We start from the raw sequence: 16499 nt of genomic DNA on the forward strand, positions 1-16499 counted from the left end.
AACTGTAAACTCCCTTCAGAATGTTATATGAACTATTGATCAATATGTAGTACTATTTCTTTTGTAGCTATAATGTATGCATTTTGAAATGAAGAAATAGAAATGGGACCACTGCCCTCACTCTACACTGATAAACTACTCACAAGATTTTTCTTCCCATCCCAGTAACTTTAGGGTTACTGATTTAGAATTCTTAGTTTTCAAAGCAGTAATACTACCAGTAGTTAACATAACAAGATTGTCTTTGAATTGGAAATTGATTTGTCACCTGTTCTTTTGGGGTTTCTCACACCATTAACTCAAGAGGCACAAAGAAGGTTAACTATTGGCCAGTTAGATTACCAAAAGGAAGCAGGGTTGCTATACAATGGAGGCAAGAAAGACTATGTATGGAACCCAGTGGATTCCCTTGGATACCCCCAAGAAATCCAAAATCAAGTTCAGAAAAGTCATAAAAGACCACAGCAGCCCAGTATAGGTGAGGCCACTAAAGACTAAAACCCTGTAGGAATGAACATTTGAATCACCTAAAGCTAAAATACTCCGACAAATTGAGAAACTAGGTAAGGACAATGGGATCATAGAATAGATAGTAGAGGAAAGAAGTTGTAAGTATCAATGGTAACCTTTTTACAAGATATAGAAACAACAGTTACAGTAGGAATAGGATTTTTTTCCTAACTTAAATTCTATCCACATACCCAAACAACCACACATATATACAAAACTTTGTCCTCTTCTTTCCCCCTAATACTTCATATAAAATATGGGCAATACTTTTATTTTAAATTTGGCTTTTTTAGTTACCTAATATCCAAATGGCTTATACCTGAGACTTAAAAAAAAAAAATCTAATCTTACTCAGAGACAAAGGCAGAGACTGATCAATGGAACTTGGTATCTTCCCTTTAGGATCTTGCTCAAAGAAAATACGAATATAATACCAGGTACTAAGAGAAATGGATTTTATCGAGCAGAAGTATGGAGTTACATGACTGTGGTTCAAGAAGTATAAATATTAGTAGAAATAGAAGAGACAGGGTCAGTTACTGACCTCTGCTTCTTAGTTTCACAGCTGCCTTTCTCTACTCTGCTCAGTAATGCCAAGACTGGAGATTGTCTTTCCATCTGGCTTCCTGGAGGGGTCAGAGACAGGAGCAGGAAAGAAGCAGTATTGCTTTGATCCTCCATCCCCAGTGGCAGCTCAGGAAGTGCCAGGAACTCTGTTTCACCCTGTTTTTTTTCCTCACAGTTCCAGTACTAACCACATGGACTTTGCTCAGGAATTTTGGACTCTGATAACTACACATCCTCCTTTTTCTTCCACAAGCTCTGTGATTGGTGGCTGTTTCCAACATTTATTAATTCAAGTCATCATTCCATTCACATTTACTTTCTCTTTGAAACTGGTAGGATGATTTCCTTATCTGCTTGTCATATCCTTCCTTGATCCATTCTGTCTATCCTTCCTTCACATTTAAATGTCTCAAGTCATCTGAATCAATGATTTTTATATAGGTTTTTGGGGTCCTAAACTCTTCAGAGCCTCTGCTAAGAAAACAAGGAAGGAAAAGAAAGGGGATCTGAATTGTTCAAAAAAATATCTTTGCCCTCTTCAACTGTATTATTTCTATTTCTGCATGTTTTGTTTACATTTCATAGAGGGCTTTCCTCAGAACAAAGCCTTTTGCTGATTATAAGATGTTCGAAATCATGGATCTTTGCCTCTGGTAAACAGTTCGAATAGAAGTTGGTCAAGGATAAAAATGTGTCTACTGCTTCAGTAGACATTCTTTTCTTCTAATCAGAAGGTGGGGGAACACATCACTTGAACCCAAATTTCCTTGCCTTTTGCTCTTTTACCCCACTTCATCAATTACAATTTTATTCTATCACCCTGAGCCCCTATACCTTGTTTCCAGTGTATTCTCCCTCAAAATCCCAGCTCAAAAATTCCCTGAGCATATTGTGTATCGAAAGAGTAAATGCATCCAGAAAGCCTGCAATAAAAATAACCCAAACAAATGACTACCTTGTCACATGTCCTATTAGCAAAGTACTGTGTGGGAACAAAATGTTGTTGTTGGTTTTGTTTTCATTTTTTTTAATACAGTCAAGGCCCCAGTGGGGCATGAATGTGGAATATCATCCCATTTTATAATATATGCACCATAATCTTCTTAAAATGAGTTTTCACTTCAAGAAACATAAGGACTTAAATATGAGCAGCCTGTTTTGTGCGCTTGTGTGTTTGGCATCTCATTACACTTCAGACCATTTTGTCTTCTTAGAACAATTGAATATCATTAGTGGAGGCATATTTTGTTGCCAGAACTTGCTTGGTTGCGATTGTGCTCGTTAAAATGTGTCCATTTGCCAGCTGATGGATGGGAATTCTGAAGGGTGCCTGGTGGGTGAGCATTTGAATATCAGAACTTTCATCTCTTTCTTCCAGAGAGAAAAATAGCTTTGCTACTAACCAACACAAAGCATGAATTGTCCTTGACTTCCCCTCCCTCCTTTTGTCTTCTGTGTGTAACACTCAGTTTAGCTCACTGAGTTTCTATCAGGCACCCAGAATTGTGGAAGACAGGCAGACTCAGGAGCAAATGTAAGCTCCTCAGTTTTATTTGTGCTGTGACCTTGAGCATATCACCTAACCTCTGAGAGCCTCAAGATTTTAATTTACAAAATGGGCCTCAGAATGCTTACTTTTCAGGTTCATCATAATGAAAATCCCAAATTCATTCTGAGTACATAGATATGCTATTGGTCAAGAACTTGCCCAAATGATGATGTATAAAACACTTAGGAAAGAATTCAAAAGCAAATATAGTGCAACATGAATTAGAATACAATTCCACCAAAATAAATCTAGAGACAAGACCTATACGATCCAGTCAATTCATGTTACTCACAGCGGTATGAAGTTCTAAGGTGCAATACATTAGCAGTGAATGATCTAAGCCACTGAACTATTGTTCCTAGGGTTAAAATAAGATTAGGTTCCTGCGATCCTCTGGTCACATTTTCATCAACTAACCAAGACATAATCTTATTTAATATGTGTTTCCATTTAAAGACCTTTAATATATCTCATTGATTCATTAATATTGAACTTACAGTCAATCTAACTATAATCTGTGCCCGAATGAATCTTATCTAATGCACATATTTTCTCCACTGTGCACATCACAGCCTTCTTGCTTTTCTTGGTTAAGAACAGTAGACAGCAATACAACACTGTGTTTGGGAGCCATTTTAAACAGCTAATTCACAAACAAAGCATAAAAAGCACAAAAGTGTGAAAAACATCACACTTCTTAGATAATGAAAAGGACACTTGTTTACAATCTGGGAGCTGGCAAAAGAACGTAGTGTCACTGTCACTTCATTCCACCTCAGCTGAGAATGCACACTCCAGTGAATTGAAATTTTCTCTACCTGTGTGTGCACAAGTCCATGAATGATCACAAAAAATGTCATGAGTATTGATTTGAGTGTAATCTACAAATAATGTAACTACCTGGGAGGACTCTTGGACAAAGGAGGAGATGGCTCAAAATGAATGGAGAAAAGAGAGAATCCAGGCAGGAAAAGCCACATTGCATAGTAATGAAGGTAATTAACAGTCAGGAAACGAATGTGAGAGCAAGTCATATCTACCAGGCACCCTTTTAGCCCAGTTCCTATGTGACATCCCTGCTCACTTCTGTAGATCAAATCAAATGTCCCTTATTTACAGTCATCTTATCTGGCTTCCCCCTTAACAAAATTACCCATCTCTGGTCCTTTGTTCTAGAGTCCTTTCCCTTTATTCTTCTCCAAAGCACACTTTCATGACCTCCAACAGGTTTTTGTTTGTTTCTTAGTTGCTTTTTTGTTTATTTGTTTTGAGAATTATCTGCCTGTCCTTGCCAGAAAGCAGACTCATTGAGGACAGGAACTTTGTTGCATTCACTAGCCCTGACACCTACACAGTACCTGTGATAGCATGATTGTCTCTGTCTGTTTTAAATACAGAGATGAATTTAATGGTCTGAATAACACATTAAGAAACATACCTTCATCTAAGAGAAATAGCCAGTTACTTGAGCAGACATGGAACATTGTTCCTGCCATTGCAAACTGCGCATTATGACAAAGGAGAAATGAACTGAAAACAGAACGGTAGAGATCATTCTCAGCTTACATGGGGTGTTATAGTTGAGTGCAATTGTTTATATAAGAAAAACACATTTTGAAAGAGACATGGGACTTTGGGACTGTGGAGCAAGAGAAAGGAGAATGTAGATTGATGTTCAGGCTTGTATTCAAAATGACAATACCTACTTGCCCAAATTGAGTAGACCAGTTTCGCTGTCCTAAAACTTTTCGATTCTTACACTCAAAAACACTATGCTCCTCCAATCTCAGCCTGTAAAGCCTATCTGATTACCCCTATTTGTTTAAGGTTCTTCCTTGCTCAAAATCCTTGGCAAAATTATAGCAAGCATCTATCCTTAACAGAAACAACTTTCCGCTCTTTTTTGTGTTTATTTCAATTGCGTCTATCTACAACCTCCATGATATAATTTGATATAAACTGGGAAGCTCCCTACATTATCAATGATGCCTAAAATGAGAATATTATAGAATATTTGGAGCTTAAGGGCTTTTAAAATTCCACTGTACTTGAATAATTAACAAATTAAGCTACTGTCAGTCATTAATACTTTAGTGTAAATTAGCTTATCTTGCAGTTTGAAGCAGCAATCATGTAATTCCAAACTATAATTTTATAGAGTGAGAAAACTGATATTCATAATGGGAATATAGTTTTGTAGTTAACTTAGTAATATGAGAGAGGACAAAACCCCAGCTCTCCTGGCATTCAATTAACTATAGCATTCTGATCCAAAACCCTTCCAAATGTGACAGCTAGCTGACATGGTTAAGACTATCTCCTAATGAAATTTTTGATTAGTAAATTCTTTTGAGGAAAGGGTATAAAACCCTCAATAAAAATCAAATGTCTTAACAGAAAAAATGCAAATAACTCAAAAATGTTTTATCTCCAATTGGCTTATCCAGTGAGCTATTCCCAGAAGTCAAGTCCCATCTAAGGCACAGTATCCTCCTATGGAAGATAAATTGGGTTTACATTTCTTAGAGAGAAAGAAACAGAGGAAGAGAAGATTCAAGAAAGGACTGGAAATCTGAGCAAACTAGAGCTTATATGCAGAAAAGAACAATAGATCAGTTCAAGAGGGGAAGTCATAGACTAGACACAAGAGTGTCTTAAAGCATGCCTCAGCTTTGCTAGTCTTCTCTGCCTAACTGTGGCTTGTTCCCAGGAGTCCAGGTCCCCTAAAGGCTGGCAGGCAACCATAGAGAGCCAGTGCTTCCTGCACTCTTAGCAGCTGTCTGCATGTCTTAAAGAAAGAATTTCAAAGCCTTGTGACTGCAAATGCTAATCCAGAAACTGATTACCTCACCGAGAGAAGAAAGATGAACTAATTCCTTAATGGAGGAATTGGGTTTTGAGTAAAATGCTTTTGGAAGCATTTCATTTCAGTGCTGCCCATTTCTTTAATATATCCCACCACCACACTCACAACCATATCCCACAACACACACACACACACACACACACACACACACACACACACACACACACATACACATACACATGCAGAAAGCCTGCTTGAACTAAGCACAAAACATTGTTCTTCTTATCCCAAAACCCGGTAAACACTTGTCACACTGGAAAAGACTTTATAAACAATTACACTTTGCTGTTATTGCTTAGATGCTATCTTCAAACCATTTTCTTTGCTTATCTTCTCTAGGGTATTTAAATGATCAAAAAGAAATTTAAACTTCTTATTCCAAAAAGATAGAAATATCTATTTTCATCTTTAACTTGAATACAAAATCAGGAAATATATTTTTGCTATGAATTGAATTGACCTGCTAAAGGTGAAATTTCTAACATGACAGCAGGCAGCAAGGAAGGATCTTAGAGAAACATGATCCATTTCTACTAGCTTCCTAAGTGAACTATAATTTGTCACCACAGTTCTATACACCCATCTCTCAACAACATTTGAACACAGGATATTGAATATTAACCGAAACCTTATCTACAAAACTTTAGGTGGGTAAAAGAAAATATCTGGCGTTCTTCTTTGAAGGGCTATGTTTTCCTAATTTCTTAAAATGGATTAGGTAACTGTGTTAGGAAAAAGAACAACATTGCTCTAAACCAGAGGTCAGTAAACCATGGCCCTTCAGTCAAATCTGGTGTACCACCAATTTTACAAAGATATGTTAATGTGCACAGCCACATTCATTTATTTGTATATTGGCTATTGCTATTCTTATGCCAGAAGAATGGAAACAAGAATCCATGACAGAAACTATATAGCCCACAAGGCCAAATATATTTAATATTGGTCCTTAACACACAAAAAAAGTTCATTCTAAAATAGCATATCAGGTTTTTTATATAGGCATTAATGTTTTAGCAAGGCTTTCAGGAAAGTCTACTATCTACTGGTGATTGAGAAAATCCACATTGAGCTCTTTATATGCCAGACTCCAGAGAGGGCCAATGGCAAGAGCAGGAAAAGGACACATTTACAAACTGTTGCCCAATAGTCTGGCTCTAAGGAAATCCTACATGATAGCTCCTTTTTTAACTTTTCAAGTCTCATATTTCCTCCAGCTTCCTAATTTAGCCTCATATTTCCTGATACAGATTTTGGTACTTTTCCACTTGGCTCTTGCCATCCTCCTGTTAGGAAGCCAGTATTTACTCTTGGCATCACTCTTTAGTTCTACTCTTGCCACTCATATTGTGTATGTTTATCTGTTCTTGCTCCACTGCCGACTCCAGACATCCAATTCCCATCTTAGTTTGAGTATAGGCAAAACAACAACAACAAATATTCTTCTCGGTTAAATGATTTATCTCTCAGGAAGTCTCCAGTTCTCAATGCTTGATGCTAAGACAAACATGAAATTGAGACACCCAAGCAATTGTTTTTATCTCAAGGTCAATCTGTGCTCCAGAACTTGTTACATGGGATTGTCCCAGGAAAAGCTCTATCACTGAGCTTATGACATGGGATCACCTGGTATACTGGTTAAATTCATAATCAGTATTTTTTTCAGATTAAAGAAAGCAAGATTTCTTCCCAACTCACTCTATTTTTCCAAACACTGAGAGCAGAATCTTCGCTAGGAGAAAATGTGGGTAATAACAATTTCTCTGTGCACATCCCACTCAACCTCCATGGAACTGAGTGGTCTGACTTTCTCTCGGTCACTAAGCTACTTCCAAACTTATTTCAACCAAAAATTATAGCTCACTAAAACTTAAAACATTAATCTAAAAGCATAGACCTTTGAAGGTTTAAAGACTCTCAGAATTAGGAGCACATTTATTTCTATAAACAGAAAAAAATATCAAAATGTATGTAATGTCACTCTATATGTATTCATGCACACACATGAGCATTTATATGATATTGTTATAAAAAATATATATATATCAGTAAAACAAGAGAAAATTGTGTTCAGAGGCCACAAATCACTATAATTTGAACTCATTTATATGAGAGCCAGATAGCCCTACTTACTTTAAAAAGTCCCAATATTATACATACCACTAAATTCAAAATACAAAGCAATGTATATTTGTTATAATGACCTTGAAAATTTGATTAACAATTTAAATTATGCTCAATATCTCCTCTTAGAAAGGTAAACCTTTCATAATAAATTTTACAAACTTATCTAACATATTAATTCCCTTGCAATAGAATACTGATCTGCTTATGGAAACTCACACCCAGAAGGCTTACAAAAGCAGGGGTCCTGTGGTTAACTATTTAGATAAAAACTGAAGGTGACCTTTTGAGATCTCCATGAGACATGATCTGTGTCACATTCATCATTGCATCATCAGCACAAGACACCAGGAATCCAGCTCCTTCCAGAAAATTCTACTAGCTCTAACCTCTTGGATAGAGTGCCCTAAGATTCAAACTCCAGTTTGCGTTAGGTAGAATTATTGCTCATCTTTGAACACTGAGCTTTGAAAAGTTGGGCTTCTCCCACTCAGGACTTTATTGTCAACTTGGCCTCCCTCAGGCCTGGTCTAACTCAGCACTGGCTTCCTTCTCCCCAATTAGTGTCAAGAGTGTTTCACAGATGGCTCATTCAAGATAAAACAACTCTCTCCTCTTTAAAATTTGCATCACCCAATTGTTACTGCTTGTAAGAAACTATGAGCCACTTCCAGTAGTTCTTTCAGAGCTCCTGGAGTTCCCCTCAAGGAGATAATGAAGACATGTGTCAAAGTTAAATGAGAGTAAACCCCAGGGGGTAAGAGAAAAATGCAGCCATTGAGAGTGATAGAAATGATAAAGGCTGTAACACAAGGACTAGCTACTGAGGGCACTGGATGATGTACAGGTTGCTGGATCCTGAAAGTGAAAAAACTTAGGATAATAATTTGATCAAAAAAATAATACCACAAGAAATAACACACCAAAAGATGGTTATTGCCAAGAAAAAGTGATGATATTTTCAAATCTTTGACAATGATCACAGTTACCCTCAACCTTCTCTTCCCTTGAAGGAATACCTTGTGTGAGAAGAGACATGAAAGAATACTCTTGTTCCTGCTAGTGGCCTTCCACAGTAGGGGTGGGAAGTATGTAAAAGCAACAGGACACTTAAACCAAAGCACAGAGGAAAAGATACAAGTATAAGTAAGATGAAGCATGAGTAAGTATGTATGTTCGAAAATATATTTTAATCTCTTTCATTGGTAAATCTTATTTTTCCACCTAGACTGCCAGTTCCTATGGGGCAAGAACAACATTTTATAAGTATTGAAAATATTATGACACATACAAAATCTTGTCCACATACATAGACGGGCTACTCGAAGCTTTCATGATTAGTAAATAACAGAATTCTTTGGTCTTAGAGTTCAATCCCAAAGTTCTATCTACCTAAATCAAATGTGTTTTTAATATGATATGCATTTCATATATGCTATGCTTCATTCATGGCTTAATTCTGTTCTGTTGTTTCTTCTTCTTTCTTTCTATTTTTAATGTCTTACATAGTTAAAGTTTATGAATCTCTGTAAATCACCTTTTATCCTTTTCAAGTACAAAGCAGTTAACCGAATCAAGAAAGAACATACTCATTATTGTTATCATCATAATCATCATCAGTGTTATTTATGTGTGTGTGAGTTTGTATGTTTCCTGCTAAATGAAATGATTTGTTCTGTGTAGGTACAATTTGATAAATGTACCTTTTAATCTATAGGAATACTGGAAGAAATCCATTATCTATACATTACTTAATAAATTACTTAGGAATCCAAGTAAATGTATCCCTTCTTTGAAATTTGGAGTACCTACCTAATATCCTTTCCTTTCAAATCATTTCTCTCAAATGTATTCTTGGTTGTCCACCTTCTGTGGATCCTTCTTTTTTCCCACAGTCTCCATTCCATTCCAAGTTTAAGGAAACAAAATGAAGGCAAAGGGACCCCGTGGGGTCTTACACATAGAACATCTATTACTTACTGCTCTTTTGTTATTTCTTATCCTTAGGAGGCATATGGAAATGGAAATTTAGATTAACTTTCAGCAATGTCAAATGTGCTATGAACAGAACCAAATTCTGTGGTATCTGAGTTGCTTTGTGTTTGTGTGGGAGCAGATACTGGGGTTTGAACTCAGGGTTTCATGCTTACTAGGCAGGTACTCTACCACTTTTCCACCAACCCACTAATTGCTCTTGGAATATGAATTTTAGTTTCTCAATATGAGATGCTCTCTGAGTTTAAAAGAAGTCACCCAATAAAAATAAATGGTGAATAACAAAAAATCAGAAACTGAGGAATTTACAATAAAAAACACAAATTCATGTCAAAGATGATTATGAAATCATTAAACAATTAATGCTGAGGACTTAATGTTTTCTTAGAACTGTCCTAGACACAGTTGTGAATGACAAAACAGGGAAATCTCAACATGTAATTGTTGAAAACATGGAAGACATGAAACATTGCACAAAAATGGTGAAGTTGGGAGAAAAATGACAATGCAAATGTGCAGGGTATATTTTACATATGCATATACACACATGGAGATAGATGATTAGATAGCTAGCTAGATAGATGATAGATAGATAGATAGATAGATAGATAGATAGATAGATAAACAGACATGGGTCTCATTACTCTATAAGTGCTAGATTAGGGAACAAGAGTCCAGAATCAAGCTCTAGCTTGGTCACCAATAAGCTTTACGAACCTGACAAAGTTATTTTCTATGTCTGGCTCTTTCTTTATCTATGAAAAGAGGACAGTTGAGATATTTCTACTCTGAAAGAATATGTTATGATATGAATATTTAATCTACTTCTTGATTTTGAACACTGACTTATTTATCAGAAGAAATAGGAAATACTTGATTTTTGCACCTAAATTAAGTTACTTTGACAGAAGAAATTGACTCCTCAGAGAGTCCTTTGATAAACTGAGATACAGTCCAAGGCAGAGGGTAGTGAGGCTAAACTCAAACAGGATATCTTAAAGTTATATTCTTAAAAGCTGAGTGATAGTGGAAATGAAAAACCATAGTATTGGATTAGAATTTTTTGGCAGTACTGAGGTATGAAGTCAGCTAGGCAGTCCCTCTACCACTTGTGGCATGCCTCCAGCTCTTTTTGTGTTAGTTGTTTTTTGAATAGAGTTTCACATTTTTGCCTAGGGCTAGCCTGGACCATTATCCTCCTATTTATGCCTCCTGCATAACTGGGATGACAGGCACCTGCCACCACTTTCAGCTTATTGGTAGAGATGGTGGTCTTGCTAACTTTTTTGGCCCAGGCTAGCTTCAAATCACAATCCTCCCACTCTCTGACTCCATATTAGCTGGAATTACAGGTATGTACTATTATGCTCAGCTTGTTTCGGGATTTTTTATAACACAATTCTCCATTGCCCTTTGTAGGAAAGATGCATAGTGCAGTGATTTGAAGATGAGGAAAAGCTCCAGGATTCAAGAACAAAGAAAGGCCCAGAACTATTTATTAGCTGTTTCCCTTTCAGCAGTTAACATCTCTAGAATCAATGATTTGAAAAAAGCAACATTATCACTGAATCAGTCTTGTGGGAAAGGAGTAAGCAAAATAAGCATTTAATAAAATGCAAACAATCTGATATTCATAACAATAAGCATAGTAATGCACATTATTAATTTGGGAGTGATACCCCTACACCATAGAAAACTTAGTTAACTGTTATCACTATTTTAAAAATTCAGACAGTCCCACTAACTGGTCACCAACTATGTATAATTGGTGATATTAATTTTAGGAACAAAATGAAATATAAAATCAATATTTTCTAAAAGTTGGTCATCAAAAGGGCCTGTGAGTTTAGTCTTCACTTTAACCTATATTTCTGGGAAGAGAAATCTCTATGGTTGGTCCTCTACATTCCTGTCCTTTGTCCTGTGGAATATGCCTTACTGTCTCTCCTTAATACATAGGTAAAGGTGATTTCTTCATCTGAACAACTCTGCAAGACTTTTTTTTTTCTTCCTTTCCCATCAAACTCTTTGAGGGCATTGAGCTGACAGTTCTGGGTTGGACTGAGTTTAATCTTTTCCTTTCAAATCAAATTATGGGGAAAATACCAGGGAAATGGCTCCCTAACAGCTGGTATTGTTCATAAATCACTGAGCTTGGTGAATTTGTGAGATAAGTGTCTAAATTGTGGAGAAAGGAAGACAGCTTCCCTTCTTGGGCTGATATCTGAGGAACTAATGACTAAATAACTCCATTTTGTTCTTCACACAATGGCCTGCCCAGAAGGCCAAAGAGGCTCTTGGGTTCAGGGACTGCTCCAAAAATCAGCCTGTCGAAAAGCTAGCTTGGGATCTTCTTCACTGCCTTTGCTTCTAACTTTTAAAGCTGGTGAGGATAGAAGAAGGTACATTCTTGACTTGAGTAATGTGAGAACCACAGAAATCTTTCTATCGAGATACGTAGAGAAATGGCTAAGATCATAGAAAGACTAAGAGGACAAAAGCCAAAAAGGGAGAAGCAACTTTTAAAATATTATCAGAGAGGCACTGCATTCGCATTAAATACTAAAATATTAAAATTGATTGAGGTTGTGAAATAAGTGAATTACTTAGTCTGCCATGCATTAAAATTAATTTTTCATCTCCTTCTCCAGGCCACTTCCCACTGGCTTTCGTTGAGTCCTCTTAATATTTTATTTGCTGAAGGGAAAAGGTTTCCTTCTGACATTGGCATTCTTAAGGTTGATTGACTATCTCACTGCCAAGTCCATAAGCAGATTTCTCAGTCCAAGTAAAGTGATAACAAAGAATTAGAGAGTCACCACACACAAAAAGCCAGATATATTTTTTTCTAACCAGATTCTCAACTAAAATCTTTTATCCATGAATCGACTACCTTTTCTCTGTACAGTACCACCTTTTTATTTTCCCTCCAACCTCCCCAACCATTAGCCTATTGGTAGTTTATCCAGAGAAGAGAGACTAAAGAAGAAGTTGAGGTAACTACTTGAACTGCCCAAACCAGCTCTTATTTTTATTTGGTCTCTGAGAAGGGGGCTGACCTCCTTAGGGATTTTGATCAGGCAAGATTTGATGGTCCCTAATTTCTGGAGCTCAGGAATTAACATGGCAGATCTTCTGTAGCTGCAAAATGAATCTGAGCTGATAAGCAGGTGTTGGAATAGATGCTAAAGGCAGAGTGGACAAAAGACCAAAAGAGTCAAATAGGCATTTGCATCCTAGAAATGGACTGTGGAGAATTACTGGGAAATTAAACATAAAACCTTCAACTTTCCAGTCACACACTTACAAGCTGAACCTGGACTCCCTCCTGTAAAGTAAGTTCGTGATTGTGAGGACATAAGAATAGAAATACTCAATGTGTCTTTGGAATCAGGTGGGATTTCAAATCCTTCGTAAATTCATGTGTCTTTTCGTGATCACAAAGGAAGAACAGAGCTTCTGAGCACAGATAAAATTATCAGTGTTACATATAAAGAGGCATTTGACTCTAGTTTAGTCTAAAATCCTCCTTTAAAGATCCTAAAACACCAGCAAACAGAAGTGACCACACTTTTCCAGACAAAACAGAGCCTATATCCACATCAAAATCCTTCTTTCCAAGTTCCCAGTTTAGGACCTTTGCACATGTAAGAAAGAAAAAAGCCTTCCTCCTGCCCATCCAGGTTTAGTAACTCAAAGCCAGCAAATTAAACTGATGAAATAGAGAGGAACAGGCGAAAAGCCATCTTTATCGATATCAATATTTTTACATGCATGGGGGTTTCTCAGAAAAGAAGTGAAAACCCACAGAGGCAGTTAGGCTCATGGGCTTAAATATCATTTTAAGAAAGGCTGATGAATGCAAGTAAGTTCTTAGATGAAGAAAAGGGTGGATTGGGCTTCTAGAGGTGGTAAATTGTAAAAGGTGAAATGTATGGTAGACAGGGGGTTTTAGAACAGTTTGTTTGGAAGATTCACATGGTCTCTGGTGAAGAGAACTGTGCTTCTTTTCCTGGTATGGGAAGAGGAAGCATCTTTACAAAGGGAAACTTATCCCTCTGCTTTTATGCAGAAAGAAGGGCAAAGAGTTCCTCTTATAGCTGCTTCTTCTCAATCGTTTCAGCTCAAAATAATCAATATGCCAAAGTGGAAAATTTGATAGTGGCATGTCCTGATCTCCACACAGATTATTGTTTGCACAAATGATGGCCAGACTTTCTTCTTAACTTTTTTTTCTTTTTTTTTTTCCAGTACCAGGGCTTGAACTCCGAGCTTTGTGCTTGCCTGGCAGATGCTCTACCTCTTGGGTTATGTCTCCAACAATTTTTGCTCTGGTTATTTTTGAGATAGAGTCTTGCTTTATTGCCCAATCAGGCTAGATCTTGATTCTATTTATGCTTCCCATAGTAGCTGGGTTAACAGACATGTGCCACTATGCCAGTTTTTTCCTTTGAGATGAGTTACGGCAAATTTTTGCCCTGGTAGCCTCAAACCATGATCCTCCCAGTCTCCTCCTCCCAAGTAACTAGGATTACAGGACTAATTCCCAATGGCTAGCTATCTGCTTACTCTAAAAATGCATTCTTCTTTTATCAGATAAAGATTAGAGGTCAGTGCTGAAATCATGCTGTTTAAAGTCACTAGAGTGACTTCAATGGAACAAAGAAATTCTCTGGTTATAGTACTTACATACTCCTGATCTGGTTCAGTGTTCAGACTGAACCTCAGCATATAAAACCAGTAACCACTTCTATATATACAAAACACTGTCCATGTTCAGTTCCATCTATCCCTGTGATGCTCATAGGAGAGATGTCAGAAGATATCAGTCCCACTCAACTCATGAAAAAAATGTTGATCCAGTTCCATTATTCATCCAAAGGCATAATGTTGGTTAATCCTAAAGGACAGAGATCAGCTGCCCCACTACTAATTCTAGGCTCTTTACTGTCCCCAAATGGAAGGAGAAGATACATTTGTCTACTGAAGGACATCACTAAGATGGAAGATTCCCAATGCTTTAACAGAAGGGAACACCAACCCATATGATAAAAATAATGATTACAAAACTCAAAGGAAATTCTATACCAATTAACTTAAGAAATTAAACTAAAAGGACTCAATACATTTTTATGCTATAGAATATTCCAGAGTCTCTAATATCTTATTGAGCTTTGCAAATATTTAAGAGGTATATGTACCAAGCCTATCACAAGTATGTGTGACCATGACAAGCATCAAATAAAAAGAATTTCAACCATATTCATCTTCTTAACCTACTTCTATTACCCTCCCTCTCTTATATGTGACCTTCCCTTAGTGTGACCTGTTTTCCTTAACAGTGTTTGTGTTTGTATTGGGTCTATATTCCACATATGAGATAAAACATGCAGCCTTTGGCTTTCTGAACCTGGCTAACTTCACATAAGGTGATGTTCTCTAGTTCTATCCATTTACCTGCAAATGACAAATTTTCATTCTTTGTGGCTGAATAAAATTGTATATAAATACCACATTTCTTAATCTATTCATCAGTAGAGGGGCATGTTGACTATTTCCATAGCTTGGCTATTGTAAATAATGCAAGAATTAATACAGAAGTTGAAATTTTCTATATTTGAATATATATGTTGAAATCACCATAAGAAGGGGGCTAAGGTAGAAAGGAGAAAAATAGAGGGGATTAACCAATTCAGGTTATATATACATGGAAATGTCACAATGAAACATCTTGCATAGCTATATTAAACAAACAAAAATGTAATTTGTTTTTACAAAAATGGAGAACAAGCAGGCAAAATAGGTCCTGTCTGGGGGTTGGTTCCAATGGGAGGGGGTAAGGTATAAGGAAAAGATGTAAGAGGATGAATATGGTAGAAATATTATGCACACTGTATGTATGGAAAAATGAAACCTGTTGAAACTATTCCAGGAATGCTGGGAGGGAGGATAAAAGGGAATGATGGAGGGAGTGAATTCAACTATGATATATTGTAAGAACTTTTGTAAATGTCACAATGTACCAACAGAATTTCAAGTCAGTACTGAAATTCAGACTGCACCTCAGGAAACTAGGTCATGCCTATGGTTTCCCACTCTTCTTCATCAGGTTTTCCAGGATGCCAGATAGAGACAGGGAGCTGAAGGATTCGTACTCTGTAACTCCAACAACTTTTGTTATTCTGTACTGAATATCACCACAGTTCTCAGCACTTCAACAATCAGCTCATTATGAATGTGTTAAAAATCACAGTTTGCAATTTCTTTTCTTAGGCCAGACCCATTGCTTCATGTCTAACCCTCTTAACCTGTCCACAACTTAGGTGCAATCTATATTTTTCACATTAATTACAATCATACTCTTTGCTCTTATCACACTTGCCAATTTTCTGTTCCCATAATGACCACAGCTCTTTTAAGATCTTATCTTTGCTTATATTGTTCTTCTTATCTGTAATGAATTGTTTTCTCTTTCCTCACAGTCTAGCACAATCCTCACTGTGGTGTCCTTACATCCTTTCTTCTGTCTATGTCAACATTGTCCCTAATTCAGAATCAAGATTCTTTGACTTTAAATATTCAAAGTATTTTTTAGTTTCTGCCTAGTTTTGCTAGTTTTACTTCACAGATTTGTGTTTCATCTACTATTTAGCTTACAAGGTCTTTTATTCATCTTTGATTCTCTATCAGCACAGAGCTTGATGTCTGGCACATAAAACATTTCAAGTAATTGTTAAAGTTAAATGAAACATGGGAGTTGGAGTTTTATCAACAAGTTGAGATCAGATTACAGAGGGCCTTGAAAGCCGCATAGAAGACTTTGGACTTAATCTGATAGATGTTTGGAGATGATCTGGATTTGTTCTTAAATAAAAGGAATAAGACAAA

This window comes from Castor canadensis, chromosome 4, assembly GCF_047511655.1.
Source record: "Castor canadensis chromosome 4, mCasCan1.hap1v2, whole genome shotgun sequence".
NCBI classification, from domain to species: Eukaryota; Metazoa; Chordata; class Mammalia; order Rodentia; family Castoridae; genus Castor; species Castor canadensis.